Source organism: Mytilus galloprovincialis, chromosome 7 (assembly GCF_965363235.1).
Source record: "Mytilus galloprovincialis chromosome 7, xbMytGall1.hap1.1, whole genome shotgun sequence".
Classification (NCBI taxonomy): domain Eukaryota; kingdom Metazoa; phylum Mollusca; class Bivalvia; order Mytilida; family Mytilidae; genus Mytilus; species Mytilus galloprovincialis.
The window spans coordinates 94,465,229-94,483,703 of NC_134844.1; the positions used below are offsets into that span (position 1 = coordinate 94,465,229).

At 33.4% G+C, this 18,475-nt stretch overlaps 4 non-coding genes across 4 annotated transcripts; all 4 read left to right on the forward strand.

Annotated features, from left to right (window-relative positions):
• The first annotated feature begins 913 nt into the window (after positions 1–913).
• Positions 914–986, forward strand: Trnat-cgu (transfer RNA threonine (anticodon CGU)). The gene has a single exon. It is a non-coding gene; the product is annotated as a tRNA-Thr (tRNA).
• A 216-nt stretch (positions 987–1,202) lies between these two features.
• Positions 1,203–1,273, forward strand: Trnag-ccc (transfer RNA glycine (anticodon CCC)). The gene has a single exon. It is a non-coding gene; the product is annotated as a tRNA-Gly (tRNA).
• Positions 1,274–1,644: 371 nt separating this feature from the next.
• Positions 1,645–1,717, forward strand: Trnat-cgu (transfer RNA threonine (anticodon CGU)). Its single transcript has one exon. It is a non-coding gene; the product is annotated as a tRNA-Thr (tRNA).
• A 2,387-nt stretch (positions 1,718–4,104) lies between these two features.
• Positions 4,105–4,176, forward strand: Trnat-cgu (transfer RNA threonine (anticodon CGU)). The gene has a single exon. It is a non-coding gene; the product is annotated as a tRNA-Thr (tRNA).
• Positions 4,177–18,475: the final 14,299 nt, after the last annotated feature.

Genomic DNA, 18,475 nt, shown 5'->3' on the forward strand with positions numbered 1-18,475 from the left:
TGACAGAGTTTTTTTTTTTTTTGTTTTTTTTTTATTGTTGTGCTTTTAATTGATTTAAAAATAAGATATAGACAATGCAATATATTTCCAAGGAACGTGTCATATTTATAAAAATACATAGCATTCATAATTTTGCGTTACTGGAATGGATATTGCCATCCGTATATGCGTAATGTGAATCTTTGACTTTTAAGAGACATTTTTACAATTATGGAAAATATTTGCTTTAGATATTAGATTTGATATGTTTAATAACTATATATTTGTCTGACAATTCTTTGAGATAATATTTTAACCGTGTGTAAGATTATATATAAAAAAAGGGAAAAAGGAGAAAAAAAGAAAAAAAAAGGAAAAAAATGAATGATAGAGTAAGAATGAGGAAGCCAAAGAGTATAAGGACTTGATGTTTTCTATTACATATGTAAATATTGTAAAAATGAGATGATGAGATGAAGTTGAATAAATATATACAAGATAAAAAAAATGCAAGATTCCCATTCTTGCGACCCGGGTTCGATTCCCGGGCGGCGCAAATTTTTGCCACCTTTTACACTCTTCAAAAAATTGAAATACTAAACTAATAAAAAAAAAAGTTTTTAAGGTTAATTTCTTTTCATGTAGATATTTTTTTCTTTCACGAATGCATCAAGCGGTTACTATATGTATATGACTTGTATACTTGATCTTTTAAACCTTACCTATTAACTAGCTACATAGTTTGCACTTTCGTTGGTTTAAGCCAAAGCATCATATTACTACTTTGATTGGCTAAATACATGCTTTCCTTTAAAAAGGAACTGAACAAAATGAGTTTTCTAGTATTCTATCCTGATTTTGGCTTTTTACATCAAATTTAGAGAGAAATTTTGCCTGATGAACACATACTACATTAAGCGAAAGATGCGTCAAAGCCCTTATAGCTCAGTGGTTAGAGCACTGGTCTCGTAAACCAGGGGTCGTGAGTTCGACTCTCACTGGGGGCAGATTTTGCCACCTTTTTACGCAAAACCCCTTGCTTTTAACAAATTTTTGTTCCTATTGCCCGTGACAGTTTTTCTCGATTTAACTACAGGTCTGTTGCAAGAATGTTAGATGTATATGACAAGTTGATGTATTTTGTGGTGAACAGTAGATAAGTTGCAGTATCACAGGGTACCCGGATATATAGAAATACATAAAATTCACTTCTTCATATTGAAGCGCCGCTGGTGTAGTGGTATCATGCAAGATTCCCATTCTTGCGACCCGGGTTCGATTCCCGGGCGGCGCAAATTTTTGCCACCTTTTACACTCTTCAAAAATTGAAATACTAATAAAAAAAAAGTTTTTAAGGTTAATTTCTTTTCATGTAGATATTTTTTTCTTTCACGAATGCATCAAGCGGTTACTATATGTATATGACTTGTATACTTGATTTTTTAAACCTTACCTATTAACTAGCTACATAGTTTGCACTTTCGTTGGTTTTAGCCAATGCATCATATTACTACTTTGATTGGCTAAATACATGCTTTCCTTTAAAAGGGAACTGAACAAAAAGAGTTTTCTAGTATTCTATCCTGAATTTGGCTTTTTACATCAAATTTAGAGAGAAATTTTGCCTGATGAACATATACTACATTAAGCGAAAGATGCGTCAAAGCCCCTATAGCTCAGTGGTTAGAGCACTGGTCTCGTAAACCAGGGGTCGTGAGTTCGACTCTCACTGGGGGCAGATTTTGCCACCTTTTTACGCAAAACCCCTTGCTTTTAACAAATTTTTGTTCCTATTGCCCGTAACAGTTTTTCTCGATTTAACTACAGGTCTATTGCAACAATGTTAGATGTATATGACAAGTTGATCTATTTTGTGGTGAACAGTAGACAAGTTGCAGTATCACAGGGTACCCGGATATATAGAAATAGATAAAATTCACTTCTTCATGTTGAAGTGTGGTATCACGAATGCACCAAACAGTTACTATATGTATGTTTGATTTCAACCTTTTCTATTTACTAGCTAATAAATACTTTCGTCGGATTTAGCGAAAGCATCATATCATTAATTTGATTGGCTAAATGCATGCTTTCCTTAGAAAGGGAACTGAACACAATGAGTTTTCTGGTATTCTATCCTGACTTTTTTACATCAAATATAGAGAGAAATTTTGCCTGATGAACATATACTACATTAAGCGAAAGATGCGAAACAACACGAACTCCACTAAAAACCGGGAGTGAAATAAGGTGCTCCGGAAGGGTAAGCATTTCTTGCACCGTATACAGCACCCGTCGTGTTATTTCTTTGTTCAGTTCGGTAATGATGAAAGGTTATTATGACTGAGGAAGAATATCAGATATGATTTCGGACACACTTTTGTTCAAATGGCCAATCAGCTCATGATGACGACCGTAACATTTCTTGAGTGATGACCTTAATTTGATTGATTCATAGCCCTTTTTTAGCAACTTTTGAGTAAGCAGTATTTCTAGTTCAACAAAAGCAACGTACTTTGAGCAAGCTTTAGAGTAACAAATCAATTGAGACACATATACTCCATATGCTGGTGCCGCTGGGATGTTGCTACACAGAAATGGAAAGTTGACTATAGGAAAATTAAAATCATCGCGTTTGTCATAAATATTGGTATTCAACCTACCATCAGTAGTCATTTCGTGAAATATGTCTAAATATGAAGCAGATTTATCTGTGTCGGTAGTATCTTTAATTTCAAGTTCACTTAGATATATTAAATGTAAGTGATCACTGAATCTATTATTATTAAGAGACAGTACATCATCAAAATAACGAAAGGTGATATTAAAAGACTGGGCTAATTTCTTTTCTCCTTTCTGTACAAGCCCTTGGATAAATTCTGCTTCATATGAATACAAAAACAAAACTGCAAGTAGAGGAGCGCAATTGGTAACCATTGGGATTCCAATAGTCTATTGGACGACCAAACCTCCAAATTCAACAAATATGTTGTCAATTAAAAAGTCCAGCAATGTAGTGATATCCTCTTCGGTATATTTTTTCCTTGACTCTGTATGATTTTTCACAAAGTAAGCCGAATTCCTGCCCAAAACTAGATATTTAAAACGTCTAGTGACCTTTTTGTTAAAGAAACATAACCTGACGAGGTATTTCAGTCGAGCTTTAAGTTTAGTATGTGGAATAGTGGTATAAAGAGTTGAAAAATCAAAGGTTTTAATGTTGGTACAATGTTTTAATGATTGAGATTGTAAATTCACCAATAACTCTTTTGAATTTTTCAGTATCCACATCTGATTAACACCACTTCTTTAATATGCCGTTTCGGAATATTTCTGAAGTCCTTCTTTGACTGCAGTGAGAACGGCAGTAAGAACTTTAGAAGGGGGTTTAGTGGAACACTTGGAAGAACCTGCAATAAACCTTTCCTTATAAGGATTCTTGTGAAGTTTAGGAATCCAATATTAGGATGGAAGATCATGGTCTTCATTCTTTGGATCAACACCAAAGGAGATCAGAAAACAGACAGTGATGTGACTATATTTGATCTCTGATGTACTTATGAATTGTAATCTTAGCAAACTGTACGAAGAAATTTGTATTCTGTTATTAGAAATGTGTTGTATTGTGTAACTCAACTGTGATATTAAATACATTTTATTGATTTTTTTATGTAATTTTATGATTTATTTTCATAAAGATAAAAAAAAATGCAAGATTTCCATTCTTGCGACCCGGGTTCGATTCCCAGGCGGCGCAAATTTTTGCCACCTTTTACACTCTTCAAAAGTTGAAACACTAAATTACTAAATAATACAACGGTTTAAGGTTTATATTCTTTTCACGTAGATATTTTTTTTTTTTTCACGAATGCACCAAGTAATTACTATGTATATGTTTGTTTGATTTCAACTATTTCTATTTACTAGCTAGTAAATACTTTCGTCGGTCTTAGCCAAAGCATCATATTATTAATTTGATTGGCTAAATGCATGCTTTCCTTGGAAAGGGAACTAAACAAAATGAGATTTCTGGTATTCTATCCTGAATTTGGCTTTTTTACATCAAATTTAGAGGGAAATTTTGCCTGATGAACATATACTACATTAAGCGAAAGATGCGTCAAAGCCCCTATAGCTCAGTGGTTAGAGCACTGGTCTCGTAAACCAGGGGTCGTGAGTTCGTCTCTCATGGGGGCAAATTTTCCCACCTTTTTACGCAAAGCCCCCTGCTACTTACTAATTTTTGCACTTTCGTTGTTTTTAGACAAATAATTTCTTAATTCTTTATAGAGCATTCAAACAAAGTTTGTGCATGACGTAACTTTCTGTTTGAACGAAACAATGTTAACTCATGGTGATATAACACGGCGGCAAAAAAAACAATATCAACTCATGGTTCGATAACAAGGCTGCCAAAAAAATCAATATCAACTCATGGTTGATAACACGGCTGCCAAAAACAAAATAATATCAACTCATGGCTCGATAACGCGACGGAAAAAAACAATATAAACTCATCGTTCGATAACACGGCGGCTAAAAAAAACCAATATCAATTCATGGTTCGATAACATGGCATAAAAAAACCAATATGAACTCATGGTTCGATAACACGTCAGGCGGCAAAAAAAAACAATATCAACTCATGGTTCGATAACACGTCAGGCGGCAAAAAAAACAATATCAACTCATGGTTCGATAACACGGCGACAAAAAAAACCAATATCAACTCATGGTTCGATAACACGGCAGCAAAAAAATATCAACTCATGGTTTAATAACACGTCTGCAAAAAAAACCAATATCAACTCATGGTTCGATAACACGCCAGGCTAAACAAATATTATATCAAACTTGTAAAGATGGGCTCATCTTATAAACATTGAAGAAATAAAAAGAGATTCAACACTATCTTACCTTAGCTTATAGATGATAGTACCGTCTGAGTATATGTGCATCAGTTTGCTTGGAAATGGAACTTTATGGAAAAAAGAATGTTTTTCATTCACAATATAAAAATCCGGGACCCAAATGTATTTCATCATTTTAACATCCATTTCTAGTTTAGACATATTTAGTTGATGTGAAAATTCTAATCTGGAATCTTTCCATTCTAAATGTATTATCATACTCAAAGTAAAATCCTACAAAAAATATTGGTAAAACTCGATTAACTGAGATAAATTTGTTAAATTAAGAAGACGCAGCAACCATACCAAACAAAACAACAAATGAACGTAGAAATGACAAGAACATGCATTTTTTGAAAGAAAAGGTAGCAGCACAAACTTAGAAGGTGTTATATTGGTCATATACCATTTTGAGAATGCCATATCTTATATAGAACTTTCTAAGGGTGAAGGCTATAATACCCTAGACCTCTAGACGTCGTTTTTACTATCAAATGTGGTTTGCTGTTAAATTTGTGTTGTCATCTTTTCAAAATCAGTTTGTCTCGTATACAAATATTCTTTCTTAACTGATAAAATCCGTAAATTATGTCAAGAAGACGTATTTAATGATAGAATACCTGACTGTTACGAACTAAGAAATGTTACAACAATAATATGAATGTATCAAAATATTCTAATAGTTTATATTGTGTTACATTATACGAATATCTTATCATTAATACGATACTGACTACATGCTTTACAGAAATTCATCCTGATATATAAATACAAAAGGGGTTTTGAAAAACATGTTCAAATAATAATACTTTTAATTTTCAATTTATGAAATTCCCTATTACGATTAGAGTCTGGATAGTTTAAATGTGGAAAGGGGGGTGGTTATTGGCGAACGGAATTTTTTGTTCACCTTATGTTAGATCTCGTGTATAGATTTTGGATTGTGTTGTGGTTAAACTTTTTCATGAGACAGACACGATTTGAATTGTTAATGAATAAGTGTTATTATGGTATGGTAAATATATAAATAAAAAGACACATAAAACAGAGGTGATATTTATTAAATTAAATAGTATATGGAAAATGATGTGTAAAAATTATTAATGACACATGAAAAGAAGCGATATGATTCATTTTAATTATCAATGACATATGAAAAGAAGTGATATGATGTATTTATGAATTACACACGAGCGGTGATGATATCTATGTCGGATGTAGTTAATAACATTGCTTATGTTCCAGAAAGTATCCCTGATCATTCGTTTTTGTATAGTGATATTAAAATTGAGTTGAATTATAAAAAAAATTCCGAAGAGCCACAATTACTGGAACAATGATTTGCCTTCACAATGGACTTAAGTGTGTGCATGCGAAAAGAAATGGATGCGCTGTAATGGTCCAAGCGGCACAAAACAAAGATTAAAAACAAATTATTGTGCGGAAAGGAAGACATTCGATCGTCTTAACAGAAAGTATAAGCGGCAACACCAAATAAAGGAGCGAATGAAATTAGAAGAAAAACTATGCACATCAAATTAGCGCGAATTTTGGAAGTCTGTTGGTAATATTGGAATCGCAAGTGAACGTAAACCATGTATTCCGATGGCGGTATTAGGTCCAAATTGAAATGTTAATACGAATAAAAACGACGTTCTTAATAAATGGAAAACTGACTTTCAAAATTTATTTCAACGCAATGGTGGAGATAAAAGCCAACTTAACGTTCAACACAGAAATAGACGTTACGCCGCTAAATCAACCAATTTCAAGAGACGAGGTCGTTCATGCCGAAAGGCCACGGGAATAGATGAAATTCCGACGGAAGTTTTAAAGAATGACGCGGCAATAGACTTACTTTATCAAATTATCAGTGGTTGCTTTAATCTTGGAAAAGTTCCTAATCAGTGGAATAGTGGTATCATCAATCCAATTTTAAAACCGGGATCTGACGACGATAAAAAAAATCTCATGAACTACAGGGGAATCACTTTGGTTTCCGTGCCATGTAAGATATATTGTTACATTTCAAACACGAGACTTAGCTCTTGGCTGGAAAATAACGAGATTCTGTGTGATGAACAAAATGGGTTCCGCCGTAACAGTAGTTGCGAAGAACATATTCACACGCTTCGTTCTATTCTGAACGACAGAAAAATATCAAGAAAGTAAACTTATGTATGCTTTGAAGACATGAAGAAAGCTTTTGACACCGTTGAACATCATCTTCTGTGGTTTAAATTACAGCGTGTTGGTGTCTGTGGACAGTTCTTATCTGCGATTCAATCCTAATGACCTAAAATGTACCGTTCGTATCAAGAGTGACCAGACCCCTTGGTTCAGTGTAGATGCCGGTGTGAAGCAGGGCTGTATCCTATCGCCCACTTTGTTTTCAGTTTACATCAATACTTTAGCAGATCGTATAAACTCTCTAGAATGTGGAGTGCATATTGATGATTTCCGTCTCAGTTTATTGCTTTACGCAGACAATATAGCGCTAATAGCTCCAGATAAAGAAAGTCTACAACGTATGTTATATGTAGTAACCGAATGGTGCGCTGAATGCGTAAATATTGGCAAAACTAAAATTGTCCATTTCCGTCCACAGTCATTCTTACGTTCAAATTTTACGTTCCGATGTTCTGGAAAAATTATTGACTACATTGATTCATACAATGGATGGACGAACATTTAACTTTCGTAAAACATGCAAAAGAACTGGCCAAAGCAGCGAGCCGTGCTTTGGGGGCTTTAATAACAAAAACTCAATCCATGGGAGGGATGACTTTTAAAGTGTACAATAACCAAACAACGAATAAATTATTGTAGACTTTAGTGCAAATTGATCCGTACTGACCAACAAAGAATTTCCTACAAAACTTTTAAATTGACATCTAGAAGAAGAAAGGGTTGGTCATTTGAAGTGTTAAGATTGTTAATCGGATCAGACTAAAGGATCCGACGTATGACTTAACATTATCGACTAAATCAGTTATGCATATAATAAGTGAAAAACTATGTGAGCTGGACAACACAGAATGGTATGAAGAACTTTTTGATGACAGTCGTAATGTAAAAAACGGAAACAAATTGCGCACTTACAGAAGTTATAAACAATGTGTGAAAACAGAACCTTATGTGCTTTTAAACATTTCTAAACAGGAAAGGCGTGTCATGGCTCTGTTTCGCTCCGGGGCTCTACCGCTAGCGCACGAAACTGGCAGATACTCCAGGCCGCCTACACCCGTAGAAGATAGACTTTGTTTGTTTTGTGAAAGTTGCAGTGTAGAGACTGAAAAATATTGTCTTATGGAATGCACACTTTATGACGATATTCGATATAACCTTTTTCATGAATGTTCAAAATTTATTCAAAATTTTCACAGCCTTGAAATAGATAATCAATTTATTGAAATTATGAACTGTTATGATATACAATATTTCCTATGCAAATTTTTATATAATTTTTTCTGGCGAAGAAAATTGTTTAACAGCTCTTTATGAAATTTTTGTACTAGCTTCAGAGTTTTATTATTTTAATTTTATCAGGAAAGTCAGATTTCGACAATTTTTAAATTTTTATATACATGTATAGATATATATATTTATTGAATATAGTGATTTTTTTATTTTAATGGTGAATTTTTGGTGACTTGTATGTTTTTTACGGGATATATTTGAAATTTTTTATAGAATTTTAAGCTTTTTAGTGTCTCATAAGTCGTTTTTATTGCTGGATATTGATTGTTTTATGTGTATCTATTTATATTATGCTGCTTATATTTATGTAAATCAATATGTGACACTTTAATAAACTATTTACTTACTAACTTACTATGGTGCATTTCTTAATTACACACGAGAGGTGATTATATGTTGCTTTTATTAATGACATATACAAAGGTGATATGGTGCATTTATTAAATTACATAACACACGGAAAAGATGTGTAAATTAATAATGACACATGAATAGAGATGGTATGGGGCATTTATCAATGACAAATGAAAAGAAGTTATATGATGAATTAATTAATTACACACGAGAGGTGGTGATTTGATGCGTTTATTAATTAATTACAAACGAGAGGTGATGACTTGGTGCTTTTATTAATTATACACGAGAGGTGATGCTTTTGGTGCTTATATTAACTACACACGAGAGGTGATGATATGGTGCTTTTATTAATTACACACGAGAGGTGATGATATGGTGCTTTTATTAATTACACACGAGAGGTGATGATATGGTGCTTTTATTAATTACACACGAGAGGTGATGATATGGTGCTTTTAATAATTACACACGAGAGGTGATGATATGGTGCTTTCATTAATTACACACGAGAGATGATGATATGGTACTTTTATAAATTACACACGAGAGGTGATGATACGGTGCTTTCATTAATTACACACGAGAGGTTATGATATGGTGCTTTTATTAATTACAAACGACGGGTGATGACATGGTGCTTTTTATTCATTACACACGAGAGGAGATGATATGGTGCTTTTATTCATTACACACGAGAGGTGATGATATGGTGCTTTTATTAATTACAAACGAGAGGTGATAATATGGTGCTTTTATTAATTACACACAAGATGTGATGATATGGTGCTCTTAATAATTACACACGACAGGTGATGATATGCTGCTTTTATTAATTACACACGAGAGGTGATGAAACGGTGCTTTTATTAATCACACACGAGAGGTGACGATATGGTGCTTTCATTAATTACACACGAGAGGTGATGATATGGTGTTTTTATTATAATTAATTACATACGAGAGGTGATGATATGGTGCTTTTATCAATGATTAATAAAAAAGGTGATATGGTGCATTTATTAAATTACATAACACACGGAAAAAGATGTGTTAAAATTATTAACGAAACATGAAATAGAGGTGGTATGGGGCATTTATCAATGACATATGAAAAGAAGTTATATATGATGAATTTATTAATTACACACGAGAGGTGGTGATTTGGTGCGTTTATTAATTACACACGAGAGGTGATGATTTGGTGCTTTTATTAATTACACACGAGAGGTGATGATATGATGGGTTTTTTAATGACACATGAAAAGGATGTGATATGGTGCATTTATTAAATAACATAACACACGGAAAAAGATGTGTTAAAATTATTAACGAAACATGAAATAGAGGTGGTATGGGGCATTAATAAATGTCACATAATTCATATATTAAGCAAAAAAAATATCAGAAAAAAACACTTATATAATTGCTATTCTGTATGGTTAAAAGTTACTCACCATTGTATTTTCATTGACAGATTCAAAGTCAAGGATGTCTATGCCAACCGTTACATAGGTTGGGAGATCTATAATTAAATTATATTAGAATTACACCAGCATTTGAGAGTGACTCTTGGCATTGTATCTTGAAGGGGTGTCATATGTGCATTTTTAATACAAAACTTTTGTTTGAAACAAAGGACGCAGTAAATTAACTGTTTGCTTGAAGACTTTTATATGATTAGATCGCTGAACAAGAATGCACTGACAAGAAGAGATGATTAAAAGAAAGTATGTTTAAGTACTTGTGTTCATCTTTTCATTATTTTTTTTTTCAATCAAATGTGTTTAAATTATTAGTTTCGGTGATACAGTTTGTGTTTATAAGTGTTTCAAATAATAATGTTTATTTGTGAATCTTATCAGTTTTACTCACTTGTCTCGAAATAAGGGTGTACTCGACTATAATTGTTGAACCAGTTTGTGATGAAATTAGATCTGAAAATTAAACAGTAAGTTTAGTAGTAAATGATAACGTAAGCAAAATAACATACCATTCGCCCAAATATATATTTTGATTTTAGACATTAAATGTCTTATTGAAAATCGATAGTTTTTAAGCAGGTATGGCCTTGGCCTTTGTGACTTGTAACTTCCTCTTTTTCATCCTAATGTTCGTGACCATATACGTCGTGTAGAACGCCACATGCGGGGTGTCGGCTATGTTTGACATGGGTGGCGGTTTTGAAGCGAAGAAAGATTAGGGTAGAGGCATTTATTAAAAAAAGAATAAATTTGAAATACACTCGGCCTTAATCTGATACTATGCAATTCAAACGCACCTATTTTGTTATGAAGACAAATTACAAACTTAAGGTATTCAGAAACTACACAGCTACTTTTGCATCGGTACTATTTATGTACTAAAAATTTGTAGTACTGGAAATCTACTTTTAATATTCAGTATTATTTTGTAACTCTAAAATCATTGTAATATTTAGGTACCTGTATTTTACAGTACTTTATTTGTACTTGAAATTTAGGTACTACAGATTTTTGGTTGCTACCAGTACATTTTCAGCATTTTGAAAGTTTTCTATTTCAAATCTCTTAAAGTTATGATTTTAAGGAATATTGTATTATTTCTGTACCAAAATATTTAGTACAAATCAAGTACTGTAAAATACAAGCAGTGAATACAAGTACCTAAATATTACAATAGTTTTAAAGTAAAAAAAATAGTACTAAATATTAAAAGTAAATTTCCAGTACTGCATTTTTTTTAGTACAGAAATAGTACCTATACAAAATTAGCTGTGTAGAAAAAACTTGTTCCTGATTTTCTTTCATTCGTCCAAAAAGCTCAGAAGAAAAGAAATTTCCACTAGACACTATTTCTCTTTTTCCTATAGAAGTTCATTTTGAAATATATAGGTCCATCCGTGATGATGGCGATTAAATCTGATAGAGTCTTTTGGCTTGAAACTACAACAATAATACGTGCGTCTTGGGTATCGGCCCTTCCGCGCTCAGATAAGTTTTTTTGTAATGTGTCCAATACTTTTGGTCATTTTAATATTTCATAGAATATAAAAGTTAACCGTGACAAACCTGTGGTTATTATTCCAAAACCTCTTTGTTGTTTCCAACGGCCAATAGAACATTCAGACGTAATCTCCTTTGACATCAATTTGAATGTCTCCAGAAAAAGAAGAGAAATTCGGGTCTTCTTAACACTGTATTGTCATTTGTTGATTTAGATGTCGGTGAGTATTTCTGTGGAGAGTGTAATCGATTCGTTTGGGAGTGAGTGCTTTTGGGGGTGCACGAGTGCTCTGTAGAGCAAAATTGTGAAGAAATTTGATAAATGATAATTTGTTGTTGGCTTTTGGGAAATCTTATACAGTGGTCTCCTCATTGAATTGGTTCCATGTTTGTGTGCATTGAGTCAAAGTCATGACTTTTTTTCCTGAAAATGATAATGAATGTAAAAGAAAACAAAGCAGGTTGTTCAGGTATGAAACAAAATATAATTTGAGTCTATTTTCATTATTTTTAAAATTAAAGAGCACAAAATTATCAGACTTAAAAAAAAAACCGGGCAAATTGATATACAAAAATGTACCCTTCGTTTGTATTTTGTCTCCATAACAAATTATTTATTTATTGATTGATTGTGTTTTAACGCCACTTTAAGGCGCCACGTTTATTTTTTTTTTCATGGCGGTCATTTTTTATTGGTGGAGGAAGCCGGAGTGCCCGGAGGAAACCACCGACTTTCGATAGGAAAATGACAACCCTATTCAATTAAGATCGGAGTCGAGAGCACCCACATGAGGGGGATTCGAACTCACAACCTCAGCGTTGACTGGCAAGTGATTACAGTAGTAACTTCTTAGACCACTCGGCCACCGAGGCTCCGGTTTGAAAGTATTTAAACTTACAATTTTTTTTCTTAAATGATGCTATAAGTGCAACAGCAAATTAAAAATAAAAAGGACATTAAAGGAAATAAACAATCATTTAGAAAAAATGCTTCTTCAAAATGACCATGACCTTTGACTTTACCTTGTCAACTCTGTGTCGACACAGTCTATAAATCCCATCACAAGGATCAATACTGACATTGTATCTAGCATTTCCATAAAATCTGTAACCGTCTGATGCTGATATCGTGAAATTATGTCGTCTGCAAATATAAATCAGATTTGTCTCCATACAGAAATGTTGGTGCCTGGAAATACGGATAAATGAAGACAAAATAAAGTATATGTTCAGCATTGAATAGGGCTCTTCACGGTTAGTCCGGCCATATTGGATAGGGGGCAGATTTTCATAATAGAGGTAAAAATGGTGTGAAAAATACGGGAAAACATCATTAAAACAGAGCTGTTGCTTGGAAACACACATAGGATTTCCCACACTTTCATACCATTTCCACCTCCTTCCAAAAAATCTGCCCCCTATCCAATATGGCCGAACTAACCGTGAAGAGCCCTATTTAAAGATCAAAATTTGTTACACTAGTTGTCTTTACCGAGAGAGCGTCCCTGGAGTTTTTAAATTAACTGAATTTAAAATGAGTATTATTTTTAAAAGGTGCTTTTAAGAATTCGTGTATGCACTACCGAGGAATATGTCCAAGATATTAGAAGATGGTTGGAATAAAAAACTTTACAACCCAATCGCAATAACTGATTATGTTATGATTTGCAAAAAAAAAAGTTCAAGAGAGATGAGCGTGGATGAAAAATTCCGAGAATATGATTTATTTAGAGAGTATAATTTATTTAGAGAGTATTATTTAAAGAGTATGATAAGCAGAGATAACAATTTAATTCTTTTGAATGACATTTCTGATTATGAAGCACCGTTTTCTAAGTATATAAAAAACCTTCAAGGACTTACAGTTCACCATAAAGTATATTCGTTAAAAACTAAATAAATGTAAATAAAAAAATATTTGTTTCACTACGTGTTAGTGTAACTCTTTCTATTGGTATGTCCTTATTGGGATTGTCTGTCAATCATGACGATCATTTACATTACAGATGGGATTAATACAAATCAAATATTTCCATAACACGGTCACCATTGTTCAATTATCTGGTAACTGTCTAGGCTGGTCCTTTGCAGCATACGGACATCTTATATCTGTCAACGCCATCCAGATAAAGGACAGGGAACCAGTTTGGTAACTATCGGACGATGTTTGCTTAACTGTGTCTTCAATGGTCGTTGACCTTTTCTAAAGAAAGTGTCGACTTAATCACTTTATAACAATCACCTTATCAATATCCAACAGAAATTTATCTTGCAATCAACTCTGTCTTCCAAGATAACTCGTAAATAATATTTAGATTAATTGTCGACGGAAAATAAAGATGGAAAACATATTGGTTCTCTAGCGTAAGATTGATGACACTCATTAATAGATAGATTAGCTTTCAATAAAACAATATTTATTTCCCACAGATTAATGATATTGTGAAAGAGAAACTTTACTGTTTGTGGTTCATGTTTAGTCTTTGAAATAATTTTTGATTAAAAGATGTCCGTGTTATAATTGTTTTGGAAAAATAAAATAATAATATATCTGTTTATGTCCTAGATACTGCATTGTGATATCTAACTTTTTGTCTTAAAAATGCGGTTAAAATATTTATGGTTTTAAGCTTTCCATGCCAAGAAATTGCCTCCGTTGAAATTCTGCAAACACCCCATAGAGCAAATTACATGGATGAGTAATTTTGACCATTTGGTATATGGCCGTGTTCTAAGTGACACGTACATGAAGGTCATACATTAATTTCTTGAATGAAATCAAATCTTTAGCTACTAATGACTGCCGTAGGGGGTCGACCGGAATTTATAGCGAGGATTTCTTGGCATGTCAACTAATGTTATTTTGTTTTTTAGGGTTGTATGTGTTTGTGTGTTCGTATTTCATTGTTTTATCATGCTCTCTGCACTTTAGATATTGGATATGTTCCTTACGTCGTAACTACAATCCCCTTCCCTTTCATGAATGTGACCTACCGAATTAGACTATTTACCGGATTTGTAATCACATAAGCAACACGACGGGTGCCACATGTGGAGCAGGATCTGTTTACCCTTCCGGAGCACCTGAGATCACCCCTAGTTTTTGGTGGGGTTCGTGTTGTTTATTCTTTAGTTTTCTATGTTGTGTCATGTGTACTATTGTTTTTCTGTTTGTCTTTTTCATTTTTAGCCATGGCGTTGTCAGTTTGTTTTAGATTTATGAGTTTGACTGTTCCTTTGGTATCTTTCGTCCCTCTTTTAGAGCTCCAAAGCAGATATTAGCTCATATTGCCGTGAATCAGAATTGAGCGAAGCCATATAAACATAGTATACATGTAAAAATGTACATATCTTTTTGAGTATATATTATATAATATATTTATCAGAAATTCAGGTTTAGAATGGGGTTATGTCGAAACTGAATTTTGGCGACATTATACTGTTGAAATGAAAAAAAAAAGTTTTTACGCTGTTAGGGAATATGTTTCTAAGTAACCTTAAAAATTTTGATTTGGAAAATTATATGGTAGGACTCATTTGATTTACATTCATTTATCAGATAACAAACGAATAGGTTTTAATAAATGAAAACGGCAGGTTACCATGGGTCTCTCATTAAATCCCAGACATTATGTGTAACGGTTTTTTTTCGGTCAGTACATTCTTTCAAAATATATAATTAACTGAACTAAATTGATCGAAACATAGTTTTTTTTTTATTAATTCGTCAATAAAATGTTCTCTTCTCTACGACGCTCGCGTCTTTTTCTTTTTACCACTACGGATGACAATTTCGCCCCCTTTCTCGATACTCGTGGTCGCCCCCTAGATTGTATTGTTGATTTGTAAAACACTTACCTTTTTCACATTGATGACCAATTATCAGTTTCCCTTCATATTTACCATCCGTTAATAGTCGTCTGACTGAATCAGGCGCCAAGATCAAACAGATGCTATTGTGATTATAATTAAAGTGATAAATAAGACAAATCGATCTCTGGGAGAAAAAAAGTAAATAATTTGTTCGCATGTACATCAACATTTTATTCACTAGTCATTTTGTTGACACGCATTTGTACTTTATAAACAAAAATATGTACCAGATTTTGATTTTATTTAAAATGTGTATTTCAGGCGAATATTAAGCTGCAAATCTATAAGCCTTTTATTAAAAGTTACAACGAATGGAAATATGATTGATTATTGATTGCTTAACGTCAAGCGGTATATGTTCGTGCATCTTCAACTAAATGACAGATTGCCCAATTAATAAACGAAGAAGGTTTGGTGAAGTGTTAATGCCGTCTTGAAGGACTACCACTGCAAAAAAGGTGATATTTTGGAAATTTTACATTGAATAAGGAAATTAATCATAATGACGCTCAAATAGCTGTTATATGGTTTAAATGGTGAAAAGACCAATCACCATGCAGCCTTGTCCTGAAAGGTCCGATTACGACTGCATGAATGGTTGGATTATGGACGAAAAGAGAGAGGGAGAGTGGAGGGGAGGGAGGAGTGATTGGATAAATGGATAGATTAATTACTGAATATATGGATAGATGGATGGATGGATAACATATACCGGTATTAATTTTCATGAATACAAGGAAGGAAAAATGCTACAGTGATATGATTTTGAACCTGGCTACTAGACCGATACGCGAAACAGGATCGTAGACATGAAAGTCACAAAGTAATAGTCAACTGACTTGTCATTCTCCAAGAGCACATTATTAGCTCTTATCCTTAAATACCGCTTGCTTAACGTAGTGACAGCAATAGGCAATTGTCAAGTATAATGCCTGAACAAGTGGGATGTGTATGATAGGGGAATACAAATGACATTACAACAGGATACCTATGGGCGCACAAAAGACCTTTAAAAACGTTTTCTTAAGATGTAGAGGTCATGACTCTCACCCAGGAATTTAAAGTTCCCATTATAACAATATTGATACAACCTTACGACAAAAAAACATCCGCCGCTCTTTCGCGCAGGTTGTACTATTGGAATTGATACTGTGGATTCATTTATTTTCGTGAGTATCAATTTTCGTGGATAGCTGAAAACTTGCATATTCGTGGATATGTGATTTCTTGTTTTGCCAATCTCTGTATACAAAGCCTATTGAAATATGAGCCAAGCCATGCGAAAAGGTACAAACAGTCCTTTTGATTAACTTTACAGGACACGTTATCAAAGTTTGTTAAAATATTTTTGAAAAACGATTTTATCCGGAAAAAAATTACATAAATGTAAACATTCATAGAATTGTCAATTCTATCCCGAATTTGTCAATCAAAACAGGAAAAGGCGTATGGCATGGTATTGGTTGCAAAAATTCGATATGTTTCATTTAAGTGCAATATTTTTTTCATTTGAATGGTATATTTTTTCATTTAGATGAAATATTTTTTTATTTAAATGGTAAAATTTTTCATTTAAATGGTATATTTTTTCATTTAAATGCAATAGTTTTTATTCAAATGGTATAATTTTCCATTCAAATAGTATAATTTTTCATTCAAATGGTATAAAAAATCATTTGCATGCAATATTTTTTATTCAATTGGTATAATAGTTTTATATTTATATGCAATAATTGCATCATGGGAAATTCTTTGACGCCGTCAGGTCAAATTTGCAACAACGTTTGTGATTGGTCGGTATTAATTTGGATTTTCTCCCCTTTCTTTCTAAACTTGAGTGACCAATAATTAAAAAAAACACTTCAGAATATCGCCCCTGTAACTAAATCTGGCGTTCGTGCGAGTCCTGCACTGCCCAGTGGCGGATCCAGAGGGGGGGTTCCGGGGGTCCGCACCCCCCTTTATTTTGGCCGATCAATGCATTTGAATCGGGACATATGTTTGCACCCCCCTGCACCCCCCCTTTGCCCTGGGCTAGCACCCCCCCTTTCGAAAATTCCTGCATCCGCCACTGCTGCCATGGCTGTTTTATTAAAATTTTGTGGTCCTGACTAGTATTTCTATTGCAAAATTTCGATGGTCACAACGTTCGGGCCACTTTTCAAAAACTTCCATTGTATATACATTTTTGTAGTTAGACAATATACGTATAGTGTCTTGAAATATGAAATTTATTTGTATGAGGCTTAGAAACGGGAAAGTGCGAGGTTCTACCGAGCATTTTCCCGTTTCGTGCCGAATATTTCAAGACACTATACGTATATTGTTTTTATACTGAAATCGATAAAAAAAATAATAAAAATATGAAACAAATATTATTAAAAAAAAGTATTTGGAATTTCCCCCTTGGGGTACCATTTTGGGGTATTTCCCTATGAGCGTAGTCTGGGCGGTAAGCATTGACAATTTAAGGAATTAGAAAGGGAAAATGAATTTAATTAATAACAAATGATAAACATGGTATATAAATTACCAATTTGAAGACATAACAGGTTTAAATTCATAAAAGTTTGACCATTGTTACTACACGTTGTCATGGTTGTAACGTGACGTTGTAAGTAGGCGGGGCTTATATAGGTGAGTTGAGGTCATTGACGTATAAAGCTAACGTTTATACGTATAGCTTTATCTGTATAGTAAAATAGCTGATTGCAGTATAAATATAGATATATATGCAAGTACATTGTATACCTTTTTTTTAAAAATAGGTTAGACTTTAAATGGTTTTACACTAGTCACTAATCGGGGCCCTTTATGGCTTTCTGTTCTGTTTGAGCCAAGGCTCTTTGTCGAAGACCGTACTCTAACCTATAATGGTTTACATTTACAAAGTTT